Below are 26,669 nucleotides of genomic sequence, written 5' to 3'. Positions count from 1 at the left end.
GGATAAATGCCATCAGGCCCAGAGGACTTATCTATTTTCACCCTTTCCAGAATTTCCAACACGTCTTCCCTACATAACTCAAAGCCATCCATTCTAATTAATTGTGACTCAGTATTCACGTTGGCAACAATGTCCTGTTCCTGGGTGAATACTGACGAAAAGTATTCATTCAGTGTCTCCCCAATCTCTTCAGCCTCCACACGCAACTTCCCACTACTATCCTTGACTGGACCTATTCCTCCCCTAGTCATTCTTTTATTCCTGACATACCAGTAGGTATCACTTTGGTACAAGGAAAACAAACCATTACATTAAAATGACCAGCTCTTTACCGACACCAATGCACCAAAGAGGATTAGTATATGGCATGTACCATCAGACTGTACAAGTGCAATATTCCAGGCTGCGGAGGTCTGCAGATCAAAACCATCCTGTACATGGATGACATTGCAATTTTGTGCTCAGATCTGCTGTTAATGTATCTGCATGCAGTTCAAACTGGCCTCAGGAGCCAAGGTAAATCGAAGCAAGAGTGAGGCCATGTTCTTTGGGAACAGAGCCATCCAATCCTGTATCCCTTTTACCATCAGGGCAGATTACCTGACGGTGCTAGGAATATGATTCGTAGAGGCACAAAGATTTGGAAGGAGCGTATCGTCACAGTGAGACAGAAACTGTTCTTTTGGGAGCACTGCTCCCTCTCTATTGTGTATAAAAATATGGTAATCAGGTGTGTGGTATTCTCTCTTTTGTCGCATATGGCACAAATCTGGTCATTCCCAGAAACTCCACCATCACAGTCAGTCAAGCTATCTTTCACTTCACCTGGAGGTCTAGGTGGACAGTATCAGCAGGGACACCATGTACAGAACTCCGGATAAGGGAGGCTGAAGAATGTACCCAATGTTGCCCTTAACCTGATAGCCATCTTCGTGTGTGGCTGCATAAAGCATTGCATTGACCCTCAGTACCCAAACATCAAGTATCACAACATACTGAGGGTCTACCTGTCCCCAGTTTTGTGAAGGATAAGCCTGGCCTCGCTGCCACAGAACACTCCAAGTAGTTGGACCATTCCATAACACCTGTCCCTCATGGAAATATAAATACCTTTGACCACTAGTCCCTCAGGAAGTGGTCAGGACATAATATCCTGTGGGCAAAGGAGAAGGTGGATCCTGTCTGGTCATTCCCCCAGTAGACTGTCAGTCATTTGTCAGAATGCGTCATCGTCAGAACTTTCCAACAAGCACCAAGACATCGCTTGGCTGATGGTGAGAAAGGCACTGCCTGTGAGATCCTTCATGTATGCCTGGTCTCTGTGTGCCAGCGTACGCTGCCCTCAAAGCGACTGCAGGGTTAAAGAGACTGTCCGATATCTCCTTTTGGCATGTGCCTTTCTTCAGAAGGTCTGGACAGCGATGTGCCCCAAATGTAGAGAAGCTCTGAGACATGTCAAAAATTCAAATGTTGTGTTTGTTTTACTGCCAAGATTGTACGGGACTGATTTAGATTCTATGTACTTATAGGTGATTTTATGAATAAAGTATGCTTTGGTAATTATCTGACATGGGAGAGACAATGGTTTTGGTTTTTGCATGGATCTCAATGTCTGTTTTGTTCTGTGTTGTTTTTATTTACTATTGTGTGCTGAGATCACGGTGGAGGGGAAAGGTGGCATTTCAGCAAAGACTTTAGTTTATCACCCTCAGCTGTGGAAAAATCATCCGCTGTTGCTCATTTTCCCTCATGGGGGTTCAATCGAACATTAGAAACTTAAAGAGGTGAAGGCTGAACCCACACAACCTAAACCCAAAGGTACGTGACATTGTCAGAGTAGCAATGAAAGGTAGAGAAGGAGGTTCCCCTGATTGACTGAGCTTGCTTCACAAACAGAATCTTTCTACAATCCTGTGTGCCTGAAGTCTGCAGGACCTCCCCAGCCCCGGATACGTCACAGTCATAGGAAAGCCTATCACAACTGAGAATGCTCAGAGCACAGTTGCTATTTAGTCTGCTGGAGGTGACCATGTGCCCCTTCCTTCTGTACCATGTTCCCTGTACCTGCGTTGCTGTACCATTCTTGCTGGGTGTGTTGACAAATTTGAGAACAGCATCCAACTGAGGGAGTCTTTTGGGATTTGCAGTAGATTTGCAGGTCGAAGTGATTGTGAAGGTGGCCAATAACTGAGCAATCCTCTACCCTCCCACTATCAGGGGAACTCTTGACTACCTAGATGGCATGTGACATATCTGCCCCCATGGTGATCAATTGTAGCAATTGTTTGTAGGCTGGAGGGCCCACATTTGTAGGATTGAATGGCCTGCACTGCTCCTATTTCTATTGCTTTTACATCATTGGTAAGAATTGCAAGGTCATCAGACCATGGACTGAATACTGCTGTGACCTGTGAGCTTGGACAGGCCATATTGGGCAGGCTGAGCAAAACGGCCTTGGTTTCACATAGGACGATCACGTGGTTGGAACAATGAGTGTGACAATCAGCGAAGAGATGCAGAGATCCAATCCAGCCAGCCCCCAGCAACAGCATGACTCAAAGGACAATACCTGGAGAGACAGGAGGAAGGAAAAGATTGAGACAACACTCTGCCAATCAGCAGCAAAGTCTACAGGCCTCCCACTCCAAATCAATCAAGGGAGAATTAGCTGAAGAACAACGCAAGGAATGGAAGCTGGTGAGTACAATGGAAAAGTAAACTCTGTCAACATCGTTTTGTAAATCTTCTAATGCACCACCGAGAAATGTCAGGGCAGGTGGATGGGTATGCCACCACTTTCACATTCCTCTCCAAGGCACACACTATCTGATTGGAAATATGTAGCTGCTCCTTTGTGCCAACTTTCACTCTAATATAACTGGGTCAATACTTTGGAACTCACTGTCAAATAGCATCATGGAGACTGCTCACCACATCTTCTAAATGGGCGTTAGGGATAAGCAATAAATGATTCCCTTGTTAGCTGTCCACACATTTTGTAAGTGAATGCTGACAAAGAATCAGATGTTGCACATTTCCTTCACTTCCCAACTCACTCTTCTTTTCTCTTGCTAGGTCCCGTCTTGAACATTACCTCCACTGCCTCATTCCCATTGGTGGAAAACACTATAGCTTCAAGTTCCCACAATCCAGCTCTTCTGGATTGGTGCATATTGGAAAGTCCACGTCCAATACACAAGTAAAACTGGTGATAGGACAGCAACCAGAAGAAAGGAACGCAGCATCATATAACTGTGGCGAGATCATTTGGAGGAGATACAGAGACAGCCAGGAAGTTCAAAAAGGAAACCAGTAGGTGCTAGGAATTAAGCAGGTTTTATAATGAATCAGCATGTGAAACTGTGACTAGACTTGGACATCTGTTATAATAAAAGCTGCAGACAATGTTCCACCATCCATGACATGTCTGTGTTATTTCATGTTACCATTAATTATAAATTCTACATCACAGATTCCTCACAGTCACTGGAAGGAAAACTGTCATGTTTCCTCGTATTATTAGTAGCAACACAGATTAAGTAGCATGGATTCAGTTTACTTGAAAATCTTGCTAAGTTTTAATTAACAGTTCAGACAATAACCTGCTACTGCAGATAACTATGTCCACATCCTTCTTCGACATCGGTCTGCTGGACTGCACATAGTCGTTGGTCATTACTTTCAGCTTGGTCCTTGGCTCATTAACATATCGATCTTTTAAACCAACATTGCTCTTAAAGCAATAATATATCACCCTTTTTTATCCAGAATGGAATTATGCACAGTGAGTGACAACACATACAGACATTTATATAGTAGTTTCAAAACAATTTACACAAAATAATTGAAAAAAAATCAGTACTTAAGAGCATAAGGATATGTATAATGTACAGATAGTTTGACTAACCATACATTATGATGGTGTAACCTATCAGAGAATGAAACTTCACATTTCAGATTTTTTGAATAGTAAATGCATTGGTATATTGCATATGTTCATGTGCTAATTGCTGTCCTGATGGTATTCCAAACCTTTATTACCTAAGCTTACTTTTGAGTGCATTCTCTGCACAATTGAAGTACTGTACAGTTCCCTGAAATGGTTTCTGTTCCTCCTCAATGTTGCTCCAATAAATCTTGTGATGTCATAGGATCAAGGCTGACTGTAAGTTACAGATTCACTATGGATAACTGGGGGGGTGGGGAGTGACGGAGGGGGTGGTTAGGATATAGATTTCTACCTTCCCATCCTACCCATAGGTTGGACAGTTCTGTACGTGCATGTCAGTCATACATCACCTTCATGTCCTCTTGATTTTGAGAGGTTTGTCCTGTATCTCTGAGAACTTAGAAGGAAAATGCTGTGACTGAGTTGTCCTAACTTGCCTTGCAAACATGCTGGTGAAAATAAGTCTATATCCAGAGATATCATTCTTAGGTGTAACATGACAGGACGTTGTTTCATCACCCCACACTGTATGATGAGTGCAAAACATTCATTCAGAGATACCATTGAATCTTGGATGGAGTGGTGAGACAGTCCTTTGCTTTATGTCTGGATTCTCTCAGGTTGTGGTTACTAATTTGTTGCATGTGCTCCTTCCTTGGTTACATCCTATTGTAGCTTCTGGTCATATCTTTGAAACCAGATGTTTTGCATAGTTAAGCCCCCTGTCCTTTAGCCACATGCAAGAACTTGGAATGCTGGAGATCTTTACAGTGGCTGCAACACACTACACTACCCTGACTACTGTGCTAAGACTGGTAATTACATCTAATGCTTGTAGATGTTGTTGTCAGGTTACAAGGACTTCATATTTGTTGCCAATGTGTCAATGTCATGATCTCTCTTTCCCTAAAACATCCTTTAGAAAGTTTTGGCCGATTTAAAGTTATAATCAATTCGGTCATCTGCTCTGACAAGGCAGTATCTGAAAAATGTCGGCAGCCATCTTTTTGACATTGCCTTTTTTTTCACAAACTCTTTCCCTATCTCAGGAATCTATGATAGTCATGCTCTGTGTGAAAATTTAGCAATGCTTTATACTTTGTTCCACATTCTACCTGTGCTGCTTTCTAGTTGCACTTCAAGATTGTTTTGGTCTTGTCTCAATAGCTTTGCAACTTCTACAGCCCAATTTGGAACCAACTCTCTGCCTGAGCTGGCTCACAAATCAAGTACTCAGTTTTACCACAGTGATCATTTCTGGGCAGTGTCTAGTGTATTTTATGCAATGCTTCTGCAATCCAGTTTTTGCCTCTGGATTTACAAAGTTTAAACCTTGGCTGAAAATGTGTTGCTGGAAAAGCGCAGCAGGTCAGGCAGCATCTAAGGAGCAGGAGAATCGATGTTTCAGGCCTGAAGAAGGGCTCATGCCCGAAACGTCGATTCTCCTGCTCCTTGGATGCTGCCTGACCTGCTGCACTTTTCCAGTAACACATTTTCAGCTCTGATCTCCAGCATCTTCAGTCCTCACTTTCTTCTAGGAAGTTTAAACCTTGCTTTGTATTTAAAGTAAAATCCCTCGCACAGATCGCCATATCTTATTTTATTGTGTTATTGGTAAACAACACAAATTAAGTAGAAACACAAGCAGAAAAAGCTGGAAAAGCTCAGCAGGTTTGGCAGTGTATGTGGAGAGAAATCAGAGTTAACCTTTCTGGTCGAGTGACCCTTGCTCAAATTAAATAGAATGAATTCAGCTTATTTGAAAATTCAACACAGACTTATTTAACAGCTTAAACTATAATATGCAGTTAGAGGTAACTGAATTTGGCAAAAGAGACTTACTGGACTTGAAGCATGAACTCTGTTTCTCTCTCCACAGACCTGCTGAGTTCCTCCAGCATTCTCCATATCTGTTTCATAACTGTGCATGAATCTGCCTCTAGCATGCTTCTGCTTGACTGCACATGGCAGATGGTCATATGAGTTAATTCTAGTCCTTGGTTTATTTACTTATCCAGCTGTTAAAGGAATAACACAGCAACTGCAGAATTTAATTTGTGAGCACAAACACCAGGCTATGACCATGTCCCTTATTTTATATCGCAAAGACTAACACATACTTTATCATTGAGCAGCAAGATCAGCAGATTATTTCACTGGGTTAAGATAATTTCGCCATTTTACAGCTGCATACAATGCCAAATCTTGCATCAATATTATTCATTGAACATGCAAATAATAAGTGATCTCAATCAGAATATCACGCACATGAACACACAATTGTGAAGCGTATTCATAGCACATTCAGTCACGCATATTATACGAATGTTTCACCAAGACAGTGAGGGAAAGATGCACTGTAGGATGTGACATTAAACTGATGTTCTATCTGCCCTCTCAGGTGGATGTAAAAGATAGCACAATTAAAGGTAACATCTCCCTGGTACCCATGCCAATATTTATCTCTCAACTAACATCACTAAATAAAGCAGATGGTGATCCCATTATCACATTGCTGTTTATGAGACTTGCTGTGTGCATTAAGGCGACCGCATTTCCTACATTTCAACGTTCGAAAGGTACTTAATTGGCTGTAAAGCCCTTTGGAATATGCTGCCACTCTGAAAGTCCCTTTCTGTTTGTTATAATTAGTGTTGATGTAATTACAAGATGGTCTAGTTAAATAGGTAGCCAAATAGCCAAATCTCCCTGGTGGATAGCTTGCAAACAGAAAACTCACTGGACTGCCTGTGAGGCATAGAGAGAGAGTATGCAGAATTTGCCTTAGTTATTTTTTACAGTTGTGGGTAGACAATATCACCAGCATCCACAGGAAGTTCCAGAGACATTTTGTGATCTCTGACTTTATGGAGGTAAATTCGCCAGCCATTCTGCCAACAGCAAGATCCCATAAACATGAAATGAGCAACAGTGAGACTGAAACAGATTGAGCCAAAGGAGGAACAGTGGTTGGTCTGAATACTTGGAAAATTTAAATGATTTTTAAGAAGTGCCACACAATTTCCTGCTAACCATTGTCAGTAGGCAACAAGCGAACCCATTTGTCATTTTTTTTCAGGTTGTTTTCTTGTGGTGAGAATGTGCAGTGGGGAGCTCTCAAATGTTACCCAGCAGAAATGATAGCTAATTCATTCTGATATCTGACCAAGACATACGATGTGTATGTCTCTGTGGTAGAATCAACAGAGTTATCACTTTATGTTGCTGCTCTGTAACCTGTGGATTGCAGAGAGCAACTTATGTGTATCTCAAAGAAAGGGTACCATCTCAGACAGTGCAGCATTATCTTGGTGAAGTGCTCCATTGGTTTACCACATCTTGGTGCAGCCTCTCCCACAGTGCAACATCTCCCTCAATGCAACCTCCCTCTCAGTGCAGCCTCTCCCTCAGTGCAGCCTCTCCCTCAGTGTAGCCTCACCCTCAGTGTAGCCTCTCCCTCAGTGTAGCCTCTCCCTCAATGCAGCCTTTCCCTCAATGCAGCCTCTCCCTCAGTGTAGCCTCTCCCTCAGAGTAGCCTCTCCCTCAGTGCAGCCTCTCCCTCAGAGTAGCCTCTCCCTCAGTGTAGCCTCTCCCTCAGTGCAGCCTCTCACTCAGTGTAGCCTCTCCCTCAGTGTAGCCTCTCCCTCAGTGCAGCCTCTCCCTCAGAGTAGCCTCTCCCTCAGTGTAGCCTCTCCCTCAGTGCAGCCTCTCCCTCAGTGTAGCCTCTCCCTCAATGCAGCCTCTCCCTCAGAGTAGCCTCTCCCTCAGTGTAGCCTCTCCCTCAGAGTAGCCTCTCCCTCAGTGCAGCATCTCCCTCAGAGTAGCCTCTCCCTCAGTGTAGCCTCTCCCTCAGAGTAGCCTCTCCCTCAGTGCAGCATCTCCCTCAGTGCAGCCTCTCCCTCAGTGCAGCATCTCCCTCAGTGCAGCCTCTCCCTCAGTGTAGCCTCTCCCTCAGTGCAGCCTCTCCCTCAGAGTAGCCTCTCCCTCAGTGCAGCATCTCCCTCAGTGCAGCCTCTCCCTCAGTGCAGCATCTCCCTCAGTGCAGCCTCTCCCTCAGTGTAGCCTCTCCCTCAGTGCAGCCTCTCCCTCAGAGTAGCCTCTCCCTCAGTGTAGCCTCTCCCTCAGTGTAGCCTCTCCCTCAGTGCAGCCTCTCCCTCAGTGTAGCCTCTCCCTCAGTGCAGCATCTCCCTCAGTGCAGCCTCTCCCTCAGTGTAGCCTCTCCCTCAGTGCAGCCTCTCCCTCAGAGTAGCCTCTCCCTCAGTGTAGCCTCTCCCTCAGTGTAGCCTCTCCCTCAGTGCAGCATCTCCCTCAGTGCAGCATCTCCCTCAGTGCAGCCTCTCCCTCAGTGCAGCATCTCCCACAGTGCAGCATCTCCCACAGTTTAGCCTCTCCCTCACTAAAGAGCTCCCTCAGTGCAGCCTCTCCCTCAGGCAGCCTTTCCCTCAGTGCAGCATCTCCCTCAGTGCAGCCTCTCCCTCAGTGCAGCATCTCCCTCAGTGAGCATCTCCCTCAGTGCAGCCTCTCCCTCAGTGCAGTCTCTCCCTCAGTGCAGCCTCTCCCTCAGTGAGCATCTCCCTCAGTGAGCATCTCCCTCAGTGCAGCATCTCCCTCAGTGCAGCATCTCCCTCAGTGCAGCATCTCCCACAATGCAGCCTCTCCCTCAGTGAGCATCTCCGACAGTGCAGACTCTCTCTCAGTGTCGACTCTACCTCAGTGCAGACTCTCCCACAGTGTAGCCTCTCTCTCACTAAAGAACTCCCTCAGTGCAGCCTCTCCCTCAGTGCAGCCTCTCCCTCAGTGCAGCCTCTCCCTCAGTGCAGTCTCTCCCTAGTGCAGCCTCTCCCTCAGTACAGTGTCTCCCTCAGTGATGGGGACTCAAGTCCAGGGGCCACGATGGATCACTTAACAGGAAGGACTGTAAAATTATACTCTTTCTTTTTCTCTTCCTTTTTCTGCATTTATAGCCAATGTTTTTGTTTATTTGTCTGTGTTTTAAGGTGGTGCCAGAGAGTGGCATCACTGTATTTTCTAACATGATACGTGTGACAATAACTAAATCCAATCAAATCAAATGCCCCCCAGAATCTTATACAACTCCATGAGGATGCCCCTCAACTTACTCTGCTCCAAAGGTAACAGCTCATGCTTATGTAACCTCTGTTCATCTCTGAAAAGCTCCATTCCAGATAACATCCTGGTGAATCTACTTTGTACCCCCTCCAGATTACGATGGAAGAGTATGTTTTGGGTGAGCTGCAGGCTAGGGATTATGCTCCTTTGTCTTTGTCTTTGCCTCGGATATCTGTTTCCTTTCAGAAAAGACCACTTTGACTGTGCAAAACCCATGGGCCAGCATGTCCCAGAGCTCAAGACTGAGAATAAACCTCCGAAGTGAAACCTTCAGAGTGTCTTTGTAGTGCTTCCTTTGACACCAATAAGAGCACAGTCTAGTCTAACATCTGCATAGAAGATTGACTTTGGTCAGGAATACAGGAATCAATCCAATTCTGATTGTCTCAATAAGACATAGATGTGGGGCTTACTGACTCCAGTATGCATCTCAGTCTGCTATGTTTAATTAATAAACAAGTACTGATGCACACTGTACTCTGGCTGTGACTTAACCAAAATCATGTACAACTCTAAAATGACCTCCCTGCTCTTATAATTGATGCCTCAACAAATAAAGGCAAATGCTTGTATGTTGTCTTAACTATCCTATTAATCAATCCTGCTACCTTCAGGAACCTGTGACAAAAACATCCTAGATTCCTCTGTTCCTCTGAGGTTCTGAGCGTCTTGCCACTCACTGAGTACTCCCTTGTCTTGCTCCATCTTTATTCTGACTTGTGATTTGTCATGAGTGGAATGTGTGTTCTGTTGTCAGTCACGTCCAATCTGTACAGATAATGAGGGCAGGTCTGTTTCCTATTTTCCATTTTCCTAATCCATTTCCTATATTCAACAATTCTCTTTATTTTGGTGCCTATAAGTGATTCCCACTATGTTTTCTGCCTTTTATTGTTTCCTTGCTGATTCTATTGGCTGCTCTTCCAAGCCAAGGTCTTCCCTCACTATTGACCTTGTTTCATCTATTATTAATAGGGCTAACTCCAATTTCATCCACCTTGTCTTTTCTAGAAACATGGACTACCCTGAGACAGATAGGTCTCAAATTTGCTCACCATGCAAACAGATCTCCATGAAGATTATTAAACAAAACCAATGCATGAATTTCAATGGCTCCTGACTTCACAGACCAGACACTTGTTAAATTCCATGTGCTTGTACAGAGCATCTTTGCTTAGTTCAGTACATGGATGAGCAAGTAACTTCTAATGCTGTGAGTGTCATTACAAAAAATGTGTGCATATTACCCAAGTCACTGGATGACTCATTGGAACCTAATCTACTGAAGGAATATGAGAAATCATAGAATGTATGAATGCTTTTTGGAACATTGCAGTTTTGAAATAAATTTATGGTGGAAAGTCATAAAATTCATAACACTCATAAGAACAGAGATTAAATGAGGAACAAAATGTCAAATCACCAGCGATTGAAAATCACTTGGAGCCTTGCAAAAACACTTTATACTCGCTTCAAGAAGCTAGAGCTCAGCTGTGGCCCAACACAAGTTCTTGCTTGCAGTATTATGTTGCTTCATGGCCATCCAGCTCAGGATAAACTGACACTGAGGGGAGTCAGGGATATGAAGAGGAAAGGGGTCTAGAGTCTCTACACAGGGCAGCCACAAGCTCAGGCTAATGCTCTGAGAACAGGAGCTCAATTCTCATCATGTCAGAGAGTGGAATTTGAACTCAATAAAAATCTGGAACACATGCCATAACTGCTGTCAATCTTTAGTGTAGTTCACTAATGCCCTTCAAATAGTACAAAGTTAGCACTAGTTAAATTAAATGACCTTCATACATTCTGGTCATATATATATGATCAATTCTTGGTCTGATCTCTTCTAATCTGCTTTAACATCTAAACACTACCATCAGCAGCTTGGAGCTAACACTATGTGCTTCAGGCATGAAAAAAAATGCTTTGATTATCAGTAGGAATCATAGATGGAGCTTAATTTGGATAAATGGGAAGTATTTCATTTCGGTAAAACAGACAAGAATACAATTTACACAATTAATGGTACACCCCTGGGTTGCAGGACAGAGCGATCTAAGGGTTTGGATACATAACTCTGACAGTTAAATCACAGGTAGACAGGGTGCTCAAGAAGGCATTTCACACATTTGCCTTCATTGCTCAGACCTTTGAGTATGAGAGTTGAGATGTCATGTTGAGGTTGTACAGAATGTTGGTGAGACCTCTTCTGGAGTACTGTGTGCAGCTCTTGGTTAGCCTGTTATAGGAAGGATATCATTGAACTAGAAAGACTTCAGAAAAGATTTACTAGGATATTGCCGGGAATAGAGGGTTTGAGATATAAAAACAGTTTGGGGAAAGGCTGTCACATTTTTCACTGGAGTATAGAAGGTTGAGGGTTGACCTTATTGAGGTTTATAAAATCACGAGGAGCATAGATAAGGTAAATTACAAGGATCTTTTCCCTAGGGTGTGGGAGTTCAAAACTTGGTGGCATATTTTTAAGGTGAGAGGAGAAAGATTTAAAAAGGACAAGGGGCCAATCTTTTTCACATAGTGGTGTTTGTGTGTGGAATGAATCCTGGGGAAAGTGGTGGAGGTAGGTATTGTTACGACGCTTCAAAGTTCATGAATAAGAAAAGTGTGGAGGGAAATGGGTCAAATGCAGGCAGCTGGGAGTTTGGGATTATAGTTGGCATGGACTGGTTGGATGCAAAGATCTGTATGACTCCTTGACCAGTAAGATACCTGACAGTTTAACTAAAGCAAATATTCAGCAGGAAATAAACAATTTATCACAGAAATGTTTTAAATGCTCAGCTCTATAACACATTAGCAGTTTAAATATTAGTGCACCTGTAAGGAGCCTGAAAACTGCTCATGAACTCCTCACGACAAATACACACACACCTCAGTTTGTGAACATATTTCAATTTGCGATACTCTTATATCACACAGTGATGGAACTACAAATGGGCTGTGTGACAGATGAGACAAAACATCTCCCTTCAGATTTTCATTGAAACTGCTGTTGGCACTGCATTGAAATGACTCTCGGTTACTGCACCTGAATGTATTATGTAAATTAGAGATTTGATTAGCAGAAGTTTATTTTAATGAAGTTGTGCTGTGTATGTGCTTTAAATGCAGCTACAGTCAATACAAACAAATAGGCTCCCAGTTTAGTTTACTTACAGCATTGACAATATGGCTGAACCTCAGACCTGTGACACAACCAACAAGGTCATTAACTACACACGAGAAATTTGACCCCTACAACATAGAAATGAACTAACTGGCCTGATTGCAGAGAACCATTTAATGAAGAAAGCCAACATTTTATTGTCAATATAAAACAGTGAAATCTCATTTTAATTGTTTGTTCTTCAGGATGAAGATAACACTGTTCATCATCGATAGAGTTCAGTAGGTTTCCATTGGGTACTTTGATTTCTGCTAAAGATAATGCGTGCTCAGAAGATTCTGATGAAAATAAATAGAAGAGTGAGTTTTGGATGAGCTGCAGGCTAGGGAATATGTCCCTTTGTATTTTCTCTTTGCCTCAAATATCCACTTCCTTTCATAAAAGGCCATACCATTTTTATTTGACTGTGCCAGCTGTAATGGTTCTAGGCCAGCTTCTCCCAGTCTCCCCTGAGACTGAGAAAAAAGCATCCAAAATGAAGCCTTCAAAGTGTCTTTGTCATGCTTCCTTTGACACTGATGAGAGCGCAGTCTAGACTCAAGCTCTGCATAAAAGATAGACTCAGGTTAGGAATTCAGGCCATGGGATCAGTCCAACACTACTGTGGCTGTCTTAATATGGAGTAGGTGCTGGGCCTGCTCACTTTAGTGAGAACCTCAATCACTGGTATTTTGTCTGTCTATTTACAATTAATAAACAAGTGAATATTCAAATCAAGCCAGTTATAAAGCCTACTTCATCATATTATAAGAAACCACATTTTGATTTTCTTTTCCGTTTAAACACTAGAACCTGAAATTCAGGTTGGATGACTATATATTTGAAATACCAGAAGAGTTTTACAACTTTAAAGTCAAGTATTGCATTTATAAAAATATGTTTTACTGCAATTGTGCAACACAAACTGTTTTTTGAAGCAGTGAAAGGCAGAAATCAAAACAATGCACGAAGAGTCACTTGGATTAAGGAAATTCTCCCTGATTATGGACTTTTGATTGATTGAGCTGCTGAGTGTTAAAAAGTTTGGTTGTCAGGGCGGCAAAGGAGAAACATCTGAAAACTGAAAGCGTACATCTGTCTTTCTCTCTTTCTCTCTTTTTCTCCCTCTCTCTTTATCCCTCTCTATCTCTGTCTCTCTCTCTCTCTCTCCTCAACAAGACAAGGTATGGCCACCCAGTCAACTATTGAATTGAAGAATGAACATCACCCTAAATATAACAACATGTCACCACTGCTAACAATCACAAAAAACACTGAAACAATTTACCTTATCCCTGAAACTCAAACTTTTGATCTTTAGAATTTTCCTGATGCCCTTTACATCCTTTTTCCACCCATAATCTAAGTGTCATGTCTCAGGTCTTTTGAAAGAAGGTCAGCACATCTGATAGCATCTGGATGGAGAAATAGTGTTAACATTTGAGTACAATGACTATTCTTCAGAACATAAAATAAGTTGAGACCAAAATACCATAAGATGTAGAAGCAGCAGGAGGCCTTTCAGTCCATCGGGTCTGCTCTACCATTCAATGAGATCCAGGCGGTAATTATCCTATTTCACTTTCCTGCCATTTTCCCCATAACTCTTGATTCTCTTCCTGATTAAAAGTCAGTCTATCTCAGCCTTGAATATACTCAATGACCCACTCTCTACAGCACTCTGCAGTAAAGAATTCCAGAGATCCACTATCGACTGAGAGAAGAAATTCTTCCTCATTTCAGTCCTCATTGGTGCACTCCTTATTCTGACGTTCTGCCTGATGCTTGACATTCCACAAGGGATTGTAACCTTCCCACATATACCCTGTCAAATTCCTATAGAGTTTTGTATGATTCAATAGTTATTTTTCATTCTTCTAAATTCAAATGAGTGCACGCCCAACCTGCTCAATAACTCTTAATAACACAGTCCTTTCATTCCCATGTTCAGCCGAGTGAATCTTCTCTGAATAGCCTTCACTGTCAGTGTATCTTTCCTTAGATAAGGGACCCAAAACTATTCACAGCATTCCAGCTGTGGTTTTACTAATGCTTTTTATAGTTTGAGCAAATCATCCAAATTTTCATATTCCATTCTCTTTGATTGAAAGGCCAACATTCCATTTGCCTTCTCTATTACTTTTTTGTAATCATTCACAGGATGAGTGCATCACTGGCTAGGCCAGTATCCATTGCCCAGAAGGCAGTTGAGAGTCAACCACATTGCCGTAGGTCTGGAGTCGCATGTAGGTCAGAAAAGATAAGAATGACTGATTTCCTTTAAGGACATTAGCAATCCGGATGGGTTTTATTCTCCCTGAGAATTAACAATGGCTTCATTGTCATCATTAGACTTCTAAATCCAGATTTTGAGTTGAATTCAAATTCTACCATGGCAAGATTTGAACCCAGAACACTACGTGGTCCTCCACATTAGGAGGACCATTGAGAATACCACTAGGCCATCCCTTGCCCTTACTTGCTGGACTTCGATGCTAATGTTTTGTGATTTATCCCCAAGGACTCCCAAATCCCTCTGTTCTGTAGCTTACTGCAGTCCTTTTCCATTTAAATAATATTCTGCTCCCATACTCTTCCTTCCAAGCTGCATAATCTCACATTTTCTCACATTATACTCCATCTGCCAAGTTTTTACCCACTCACTTAACCTGTCTATATCCCTCTGCAGACTCTTTGTGTCATCCTCACAACTTGTCTGCCCACCTACTTTGTGTCACCCGCAAACTTGACAATAATACAGTCACTTTTGTCTCAAGTCATTAATAAATATTGTAAATAAGTGTGGTTGCAGATCTGATCCCTATAGCATTCCACTATTTACAGGCTGCCATCCTGAAAATAGACTCATTATTTCCAAAGGAATGTCACTGGACGTAGAACATTAATTCTGTTTTTCTCTCCACACACATGGCCAGAGATTCTTTAACACTTTTCGTTTTCATTTCAGACCTGCAGCATCTGCAGTAATTTGCTTTTATTACTTTTATCTTTTGTCATCCTTCATCATGAAAGATTCTGGATGTAGTTGGTGGTTTTGAAGGAGTGTGGATTGAGTCATATAGAACTGGATTAGAAATCCTTTCTTTACTTTTACTTTGTTCAAGTCTGTTACAGGAAGTAGAGTTATTTTTCTATTATTGGTGAAACCAGGTGTGAATAGCTTTTGACCTGAATTTGAGTCATTGGTCATCTTGGCAGTTTAAATTGTAATTATAGATGATGGGCTGATTGTGCAACAAGGGAGCATAATTATCAGCACACTCTTTCCAATTAAGTCCTAAGCATATGATGATAACTCGTATTAAAGTAAACATTTTCCTTTCGGTTACATACTTTATGATGATTTACTGAGGGACTCCTGCAATCTCATGTTGCTCACAAGGATTCTTTGTAATTAAAATGCACTTGGATTGCAGTGGTTCAAGAAAGCAGTCGACGAGCATGTTCTCAAGGGCAATTAGGGATAGGAAGAAAATGATAGTCTAGATAGTGACACTCATAACTTGTAAATTAGTGTACTGAATACATATTAATAGTTTGTCAAAACACTGCCCACAGACTTTTCTTGCCTCCACAATGTTTTGATATGTGCTGGTAGCTGTTGAGATTCCCTGCAAGCAGCAAAATTTACCAAATTGCCCCTTGCATTTCGATAGTTTCTCAATAATTCATCTTGCAATATTTGGACCCTTTTACTGTGCACTTAGCCAAAGCAGATTATATTGCAATGCTGATTTCCCCTTGGAACCTCAGCTCGGTTCACATAGTTGTAAGAAACTGCATCTTCAAAGCAATGGAAGTAACTCCCAGCTACTGCTAGAGACCCTGAGAAAAGAACAAATCTAAGTGAGAAAACCTGGGGCTTGCTCCAGGCAATGTTATAGAATATACAGAGAACAGAACAGCCAGCTTCCAGGCAACATACTGCAAAGACCATATGCAGATAACAGCTTTGCCTAGTGTCTGCAACAGTTGGAAATTTGGATACAGTTTCCAGTCAGCTCCATTGATCTCTTTGGGATCAATGGTGTTTGAACCTGAATCCTTGATCTCCTCTCCCAGCAGGTAGAAACCCATTGTTCTCTGCTTACAATCACAAAACAAGTGTCGAGATTTCCCAGAGCTCTCGTAACCTACCTTGGTACACGTCCTTGGAGGCAACAAAAAATGACATTTCACGCGTAGATGCTTTGAAGGCAAACCAATTTCTGGCTTCTGCCTTTGGGTCCAATTTGAATGAAGAAGTTAATAAGATCAAAAAAGGAAAGGGAAGGGGGATTGAAAGGAAATGAGAACGGAATGGGTATATGCTATTGTTGCTTGTGTGGAGGATAGAAACTAACAGGAACAGATTTGGTTCAGGATGTCTATTTCCATATTGCAATATCTATGTGATATCTATGAAAGCTCTTTAGAAGGTGCACGATTTATATTCATGTATAAATGCAAATTATTTGGCTGCTACTCTTTGAAGAGCTGGTCAAAGTATTGGGTAATGGTGTGGAGTTGGATAGCTTCCCATATTTTTATCAATACTGTTACTATAGTTGATTATTTTTCTTTGGATATATTCCACATTTTTGAAGTAATACATCTGAATTTATTTTTAAACATTTTAATTTATTTTATTGCTTCTGACATGAAGACGTAAATGATGTCCGTTAACCCAGAATGCACCATTTCTTTACTGTTCATAATGCAAACCTCGGCATTGAAGTCTTCTTTTGATCTGGATAACAAAAAGTAATGGGCCCAGCACTGACCTCCAAGGCACATCGCTAGTCACAAGTCTCCAGTCCAACAAGCATCGTTATACTAATACTCTCTGCTTCCTACTATCAAGCTAACTGTGTTTGAAGTGCTGATCATCCTGTTCCCTGCCCCTGTCCTCTGCCAACTCACAATACCTCCTCACCCCCCAATACCTGGCAAATCTCCCAAGAGTATAACACTGGGGTATGGGTGAGGGGCTGGTTGCAAGGTCACCAAGCTGGAAAACTAGACATTAGCAAGAGGAACAATATCAGCAAGGAAAATCCTGATTAGTTGCCTGATGGATCATACCAGTTCTTTATAATTACTTTGCCGGTTGTTAGCTTTACACTGAAATAATTACACATTATTGTCAACCAAATGAATATTTAACAATATATCCCTGAGATGTTTATTAGAATTTGCTGCTTATGCCACTTTTGAAGAGTCTTGTATCTATTTATAGGAATCAAGTTATATATTTTACATAATTGTAATATGTGTTCCACAATTATTTAAATAATTCATTGTGTCTCAGTATGATTCATAGATACAAAGATTTAAATTCTGCATACCATTAATTCTGTTCGAACAATACACACATCCAACACTGGAATAGGTCAGACTGCTCCATTAGATTTGACAGGTACCCAATATTGTTATTGGACATTAGTTCAGGCTGTTTCTTCAGCAAATGCTTGGTACTATAAATGCCTCAATGTGACAGTATCAGAATAAAAAACATTGTTCAAAAAGTAAATTAATTGCAGTCAATTATTGGCATTTTAAAAATGTATTTCCAAAAATGATTCTTTTATGATATAATTGTAACTATACTGAAAATCCATTTACCAAATGCAGAACAGATTTATTCTGGCAAATTGTCACTCCATCATCATTCTCCCCGTGTCTGCCTGGGTTTCCTCTGGGTGCTCCCACAGTCCAAAGATATGCAGATTAAGTGGACTGGCCATGTTGAATTAGTCATAGTGTGGTGGTTTGACCATGGGAAATTGTCGGTTGTGTCCAGGGATGGCCAAGCTAGGTGGATTAACCATGGGAATTGCAAGGATAGGGTGGGTCTGAGTGGGATGCGCTTTGGAGGGTGGGTGTAGACTCAATGGGCCAAATGGTATGGCAACTGCACCATTCAAGATCGGAGATGGTTACAGAGAGTGGGTGAACTCAGCCCGGACAATCACAAAGGCCAACCTCCCATCTATAAAGTCCATCTACCAGGCTCACTGTAAAGGAAAGGCCGCCAGCATTCTGAAAGCTCCATCCCACCCTGGCAATGCTTTTCTACAATCTGTACCATTGGGGAGAAGGTAAAGAAGCCTGAACACACTCACCAGTTGGTTTCACAAGAGTTTCTACTCTATTGTTGTTAGAATACTGAATGGACTCACAAACTCTTAACATTCACCTGTACCTGTGTTTTTGTTTTGCCGCTGTTTACCTATTATTTACTTATTTATGCTATTTAACTGTGTGATCTGCCTGTATTGCTCGCAAGACAAAGCTTTTCACTGTGCCTCGGTACACGTGACAATAAATTCAATTCAATTCAATTCCACACTGTCGGGATTCGATGAAATAAACATCAACTCATAAAGATTCTCCTCCAAGTCACATATCATCCTAGCTTGGAACCCTCCCAACAATCCTTCATTTTTGTTGAGTTAAAATCCTGGAACTCCCTGTCTCTATCCTTACAATACAACAACACTACAATATTCTGTCTCACTAACACCTTTTAAAGGAAATTAGGTATGGATCTAATTAGTAGCCAGCAATGGTGACATTTCATGAATAAATTTGAAGAAACAGAATAGCATTGACATCACATCTCCATCGTGATTATTGCCACATGAAAACCATATCCACTTCAAAACACATCGCTACCAGAACTGCAAATGCAAACCATTGAAATGTCATGAGGTTTTGCAGAAAATAATTTTTAAAACTCTGAGCAGTCCTGGATAACAAATGTCTGCGTTGCTAAAATTATCCTGGACTGCAAGAGTTAAATTATACAGTGGGTTACAAAGAAATTCTCTGGAATGTAAAAGGTAGGGGGCAATTAAAGGAAACTTACGCAAATAAGATGGAGAGAAACTATTGCTGCTACGTGGGGTGTCAAGGACTGAGGAGAATGTTTCAATAATTAGAAACAAGCTATCAGGAGTGAAATTAGACATAACACAGAAAGATGAAAGTTTGCAAATTTTTTCACAGACAGCAATTGATTTTGGATCAGCAGTAAATTGATATAGTATCAATTGTAATTGTAGATCCGGATATAGTCATTGAATCATAGAAATGTATAGCACGGAAACAGATCTATCGGTCCAGCTCGTCCATGCCAACCAGACATCCTAAATTAATCCAGTCCTATGTGCCAGCACTATTCTATTGCCTTTTCTATTCATGTACCCATCCAGATGCCTTTAAACATAATTGGACCATTCTCCACCACTTCCACTGGCAGCTCATTCTACATATGCAACACCCTCTGCATGAAAAGGTTGTCCTTTAGGTCTCTTTTAAATCATTGTGGGCAGCACGGTGGCACAGTGGTTAGCACTGCTGCCTCACAGCACCAGAGACCCGGGTTCAATTCCCGCCTCAGGCGACTGACTGCGTGTCTGCGTGGGTTTCCTCCGGGTGCTCCGGTTTCCTCCCACAGTCCAAAGATGTGCAGGTCAGGTGAATTGGCCATAGTGTTAGGTAAGGGGTAAATGTAGAGGTATGGGTGGGTTGCGCTTCGGCGGGGCGGTGTGGACTTGTTGTGCCGAAAGGGCCTGTTTCCACACTGTAAGTAATCTAGTCTAATCTAATCATTCCCCCTTCACCCTAAACCTATGCCCTCTAGTTCTGGACTCCTCCATCCCAGGGAAAATACCTTATCTATTTATCCTATCCATGCTCCTCATGATTCTATAAACCTCTATAAGGTCATCCCTTAGCCTCCAACGCTCCAGGGAATTCAGCCTGTCCCTATAGTTCAAATCCTCCAACTCTAGCAACATCTTGGAGTATCTTATCTGAAGCATTTCAAGTTTCACAACATCCTTCCTATAGAAGGGAGAGCAGAATTGCTCACAATATTCCAAAAGTGGCCTCACCAATGTCCTGTATAGCCACAACATGACTTCCTAACTCCTTTATTCAATGATCTGACCAATAAAAGAAAGCGTACCAAACGCGTTCTTCACTATTCTACCTACCTGAGACTTCACTTTCAAGGAACTATGAACCTGCACTCCAAGGTCTCTTTGTTCAGCCACACTCTCTAGGATCTTACTATTAACTGTATAAGTCCTGCCCTGGCTTCCCTTTCCAAAATGCAGCACCTCACGTTATCCTCCCATTGGTCCATTCGATCAAGATCCCGTTGTAACCTGAGGTAATCTTCTTTGCGTTCCACTCCACCTACAATTTTGATGTCATCTGCAAACTTACTATAATGGCCTACATTCCACGAGCCATATCATTGATTGATTTTGGTCATTCAATGGTTGTCAGAGTTTGGTTTCAGATCATCCACAATTTCAAGAAGTAGCAGAATGAAGGGATGAAATGTTCTGAGATGCTCCACCTGTTCCAATGTTCCTGTGCCTGGACCTCTTTCCACTAAACTTGCGTGTACCCAGTCAGCTACTATAGAGAAAACCACAGCAGCTTTCAATTAAGAAGAGGGCAGAGACTTCTCTAAGGATGGCTATAACAAATGCAGGCTGAATGGAAAATGCATGCAATTTATTATCTTCTTCTGGGACCGTCTTTGTTTGTTCATGTTGCTCGATGGCAGGGTGAAAGGCTGACCCCTGAGCATTCTCAGCTTGAATTGGTAACTGATGTTTAATGATAATGTGCTTGGTAATCTAGCTCAAAAAGTGTGGTGCTGGAGAAGCACAGCTAGTCAGACAGCATCTGAGGAGCAGGAGATTCGCCATTTCAAGCATAAGCTCTTTATTAGGAATGGTAGAATCAAGGGTTGAAATGTTCTGATCGAATTGAAATGCGATGCTCCACCTTTTCCAATGTTCCTGTGCCTGAACCACTTTTCACAGAAGCAATGTGTACCTTGCCTGTAGCAAAGTCAGCAACCATGGAGAAAACAACAGCAGCTTTCAATTATGAAGAGAGCAGAGGGCATCATTCCTGGCGAGGTGCTTTATGCTCGAAACATCGACTCTCCTGCTCCTCGGATGCAGTCTGACCTGCTGTGCTTTTCCAGCACCACACTTTTTGACTCTGATCTCCAGCATCTGCAGTGCTCACTTTCTTCCTTGGTAATCTAGGGTCCTAACCAACAGTCTGGGAATATGGGTTTGACAAGGGGCAAGTAACATTTGCACCATGCTACTGCCAAGCAATGACTATCTCCAACAAGAGAGAATTGAACCATCTTCTTCTGACATTCAATGATGTTACTACCACTGGAGCCCCCACTATCAATGTGGTGGCTATTATTGACCAGAAAATCAACTGGATCCACTATATAAGTATTGTGGCAACAAGAGCAAGTCAGAGTCTAGGAATTTGTAGTGAGTAAGTCACCTCCTGACTCCCGAAAGTCTATTGACCATTTACAAGGCACAAGCATGTGATGAAACACTTCTAACTTGCCTGAATGGACAGCTCCAACATCAGTCATGATGTTTGACACCATTAGGATAAAGCAGCCCCCTTGACTGACACCACATCTAGAAATATCCATTCCCTCCACCACCGACACTCAGTAGCAGCAGTGTGTACCATCTACAAGATACACTGCAGAAATTCAGCAAGGCTCCTGAGACTTCACCTTTGAAACTCATGATCACTTTCATCTAGAAGGACAAGGGCAGCAGGGACGCAGGAACTCCACCGCCTGTAAGTTGCCCTGTCACCATTCTGACTTAGTGGATCTCAAACCTTCATAGCACTGCAGAAATATCAACAGGAAATGGTTCCTGAAAGCAGCTCACCACCACCTCCTTAAAGACAACTAAGGCTGTACAATAAATGCTGGTCCAGCAACTGATGCCCACTTTTCAGAAATGAATTGCACCATTGCAGATGGTGATATTTGAATTCAAGGAAATCTAGAAGTAAGATTAATGTAACCAAATTTTAAAAATTAAATCTCATTTACGAAAGGTTGAAAATCATTCCCACTTGCCACAGAGATGTATCAGAACATGACTGAATAGTTGACTACTGCCCATTGAGGTAACAAACCTGCCATCCTTAACTGGTCTGGGGCATGAACTCTTCTTCAGGAATCTGATAAAGGGCTCATGCCCGAAACATCGATTCTCCTGCTCCTTGGATGCTGCCTGACCTGCTGCGCTTTTCCAGCAACACATTTTCAGCTCTGATCTCCAGCATCTGCAGACCTCACTTTCTCCTCTATCCTTAACTGGTCTGACATACATGTGACTCCAGACCCACAGCAATGTGGTTAACTCATAAGTGCCTTCTGAAATGATCAATCCATTCTAAGGGAGAAGAAGATGAGCAACAAAATACTGCCCATGCCAGCAACACCCACAAGCCATGAAAGAGCCCTGTGTCCTTGGTGCTATTTGAGGGTGGTATGATGGCTCAGTAGTTAGCACTGCTGTCTCACAGTGCCAGGGACTCGGATTTTATTTCAGCTTTGGGCAACTGTCTGTGTGGAATTTGGATATTCTCCCTGCATCTGTTTGGGTTTCCTTTGGGTCTCTAGTTTCCTCTCACAGTCCAAACATGTGCAGGTTAAGTAGACTGACCATGTTGAATTAGTCATAGTATCCAGGGGTGTGCAGGCGAGGTGAGTTAGGCATGGAAAATGCAGGGTTACAGGGAAAGAGTAAGGAGTTGGACTGGGTGGATGCTCTTCGGAGGGTCAGTATAGTCTCGATGGGCTGAATGGCCAGCTTCCACAATATAGTGGGATACATGCTAACTGCCTCCTCAGGGTAACACCCTGCTCAAATATTATGAGCAGAGTCTTGTAAAATTGACAAATTCAAGAAATAATCCGAAGCAACAGTATCACAGACCTATGAATAGAGAATGCTGCTTCTTAATTGGATCTGTTAATTTATTTTATGATATGACATCTTATAATTTTCTCCTGTGATACACAAAACCTAAAGTCCAGGCTGACAAGATGTGATTAAGGGAGAAAGTGAGGACTGCAGATGCTGGAGATCAGAGCTGAAAATGTGTTGCTGGAAAAGCGCAGCAGGTCAGGCAGCATCCAAGGAACAGGAGAATCGACGTTTCGGGCATGAGCTCTTCTTCTTTCCTGAAGAAGAGATGTGATTAGGTCATAGTTATCACTGAGAGTGGGACAGGCATTTGCTGTAATTTAAATTTCAGATGTGCATAAATAAAGGAACAAAGACTCAGGAAGGCATCAAGAACAAACTGAAGGGAAGAATGATTTTTTGCACTTTTTGATATTTTGAAAAGATGGTCTATATGCATTAGAAACGGCAAGTTTATTTCTTGCAGTGTGCGTGGGATTATCGCTAGGTAAAAACAATGACTGCAGATGCTGGAAACCAGAGTCTAGATTAGGGTGGTGCTGGAAAAGCACAGCAGTTCAGGCAGCATCCGACGAGCAGGAAAATCGACGTTTCAGGCAAAAGCCCTTCATCAGGAATACAGTGGGATTATTGCTTCCAAGCCCCAGCCCAGAAATTTGGATTCCTGTCACTTTTTAGTTTCACCAAGTTTTGAACGTGAAACTGTTTTAATGTGGAAGGGTTGTAGACACTTTGATTAAAAAATTGCTGCAAGTTGCAAGATACTTCTCACGGCATCAGATAATGCACAGTAAGTGAAGCAGAGCAAAATTCTGCTGATATTGATACAAGAATGATTTATGTCGCAGTAACAGCAGCTCTTGGCAATAAAACAAGCACTTGAATGCTCTTAATGAGAAACTTTCTAGTCTTGCACTGTGAGACTCACTAATTGGAAAGGAAGGTCAGACAAAGGCTAATCTTCTTCACAGCATCCTCCTGCATTGCAGACTGAGTTAGTGACAGGACTCCTTGCTCACTTCCCAATTCTACACATGGGAATATGTGTTCCAAATTTCTCCATGATTCTCACATGAACAAATGTGAGATGCACACAGTTCAGCACAAGACAAATTTCAGCCGCGGGCAAATATTAGCCAGACATGAATCAAGTGTGTTTGACAAACAGTGATATTGGTCAGCAAAGACTGATGGCTTTGGAAATGATTAGAGGGAACTGAGTTTGTTGTGTTGAAATTACATCATGGATGAGCTGCCGCAAAACTCAATTTACCTCTTGCTTGGCCATATTCTTAATACTCTTGCCAAAAAGAAACTGTTGACTTCAATTTTGAAAGTATCCATCAACTGCTAGTCTCAAGAGCTGTTTAGGAGTATACTGAGTGGAACCAGGTGGATCTCATTGACTATCTCATTCACTATCTTCACTGGGGTTGTTAACCTGGGCAAATCAGGGAGCCCTAAACAAACACATAGATTACCTGCAAGCTGTTACCTCACAAACAAAGCAGGAGCAAAATATGAATGGCCTCTCAGAAGAACCAGAAGGCTAGTCAGAAAAGGTGAATTCTCCTGCTCAGTCCAGTGTCAAGGAAACATCAGAGTCCAAGATGGATGCAGCCTCAATACCTTTACTGCCAGTAGAAGAGGAGGAAACTCCCCTGAGAAGCTCTGGACGCAAGAGACAGGCTACATTCCAATACACACTGCTTGTGTCTGAGTTTGAGGAACCAGACCGGAGGTGGAAACGTCCCAGGGGAAGCTACCAGAGAAAGACCAGCCTATATCTCGGGACTTAGGTTGGGAGGAATGTAGTAATTAGAATCTCTTCGACTCTGAGATCCTTGATTAGGGTTGTTAAACCTGGCCAATCAGGAAGCCTTGGCTGACTGATATGAACAGGGAATTCTGATAGTCTCCTGACTTCAGGGTCTGACTCTGAGCTGGCTGGTCACAGCCACTGTACTGTACACATGCAAATAAAGACTTGGTGATGGGATACCAGCCACTGCGCTGTTACTTCAAGGGAGTAGTTTCAGATTTCCACAGCCCTTTCTGCTGGGGGGTACGCCCTGATCATACTCTGAATGGGTTCATTCTAGTTTCAAGGTTAAGCCTCCAAGTCATGGACTTCACTACCTGACTAACACATCCCCTCGATCCACCAGCCTTTCTGAGGTGTACTGTCCAGCAACGAATGCAGTAGAACAAATGGGGTATCACCAGCCGTCCTAACCTTGGCTATCCAGAAAATATCTCTGTGGAAATATCAGGCACCCAAATTAAGCCAAATAGAGAAATTACTTGAAAATATTGAAGACATAGGCACAAACACCTTACAGGACTGGTTAATAATATTTCTTCATTGATGGGCACCAGCTGGGAAATATTATCATCACATGGAATATTATACCTCATAATCTGCTCTTGCAGGTTCAAATCTCAGGCAACTTTTTTCCCATTTAATGTCCCATTTATTAATGCAAAAGTGAACACAGGGAAATAAATCTCTGCAGACATTGAGAGGGCAGCTCCTGTTACTAATTTATTGATTGGAAGTCTCTAGAACTGCAGGCATAAGTTACCTAAATGTTACAATATGTAACTTTCCCAATTTCTGCACACTCCAGAAGGTCCTGACACAAGTAATTCATTTCTCACTTTTTGTTTTAAATCCGCCTGTTTGAAGACGCTATTATTCCTCCCATGTGACTACTGCCCTAGGGGTAGGGAATACTACCATTGTGAGACAAGAGCTCCCTGTGAGACAGTTTTCTAAATCCCATGCCGGGATTCATCATGACAGCACCTCAATGGCACTTTGCCAGTCTCATTCAGGGAATGGCAAAATATTATCCCACCTGATTTCATGCCTGGGAATGTTCTCAGAGCTGCTCCGACTTTGTCATTGTAACATTATCACAATGAGAAGCACTTCTCAAGGAAATTCTTGACCTATGACTTGCTTCGGTTGAATTCGCATGAAACCTCCAAGTCCCGTTTTAATTTTGGATATCTTCCAAACGATGCTCCAATCAGCATCCCCTGAGTTGATGTCCAAAAACAAAAGTGTTTCACCTAATTAGTAACAAGTGTTAATTTAACTAACATTCCAATCAAACTTCAGACAAACCTCCATTAGTCCCAATAGTGTCTTTATCCTCTCAGAGAGCAGCAATGTCCCAAGCGATAATTGAGTTACAACAATAATGTTGCAACCGACATTTCCCTAATCGGATCAACTTCAAGCACCTGTCTTCAACAACAGGAACAGGAACAGGCTCCATACTCCCTCAAGTCTTTTCCAACATTCAAACAGATCAAGGCCAAACCTTTCCATCAGCTCCAATTTCCCATGTTATTTATTCACTTATTGATCAAAAATCTTTGATATTGGTCTTGAATATGTTCAGTAATGGAGCATCTCCAACTCTGAGAAAAAGAATCCCAAGGTTCACAACTTTCTGAAAGACAATGATCCCCCTTAGTTTAGGGTGGCTCAATGGTTAGCACCGCTGCCGCACCAGGAAACTGTGTTCAATTCCCGACTCGGGCGACTGTGTGGAGTTTGCACATTCTCCCTGTGTCTGCGTGGGTGTCCTCCAGGTGCTCCGGTTTCCTCCCA

This window comes from Chiloscyllium plagiosum, unplaced genomic scaffold (assembly GCF_037043375.1).
Source record: "Chiloscyllium plagiosum isolate Xiang-an unplaced genomic scaffold, Cpla_swu_hap1 HiC_scaffold_29, whole genome shotgun sequence".
Classification (NCBI taxonomy): Eukaryota; Metazoa; Chordata; class Chondrichthyes; order Orectolobiformes; family Hemiscylliidae; genus Chiloscyllium; species Chiloscyllium plagiosum.
Note: the sequence above shows the minus strand (reverse complement) of the source record.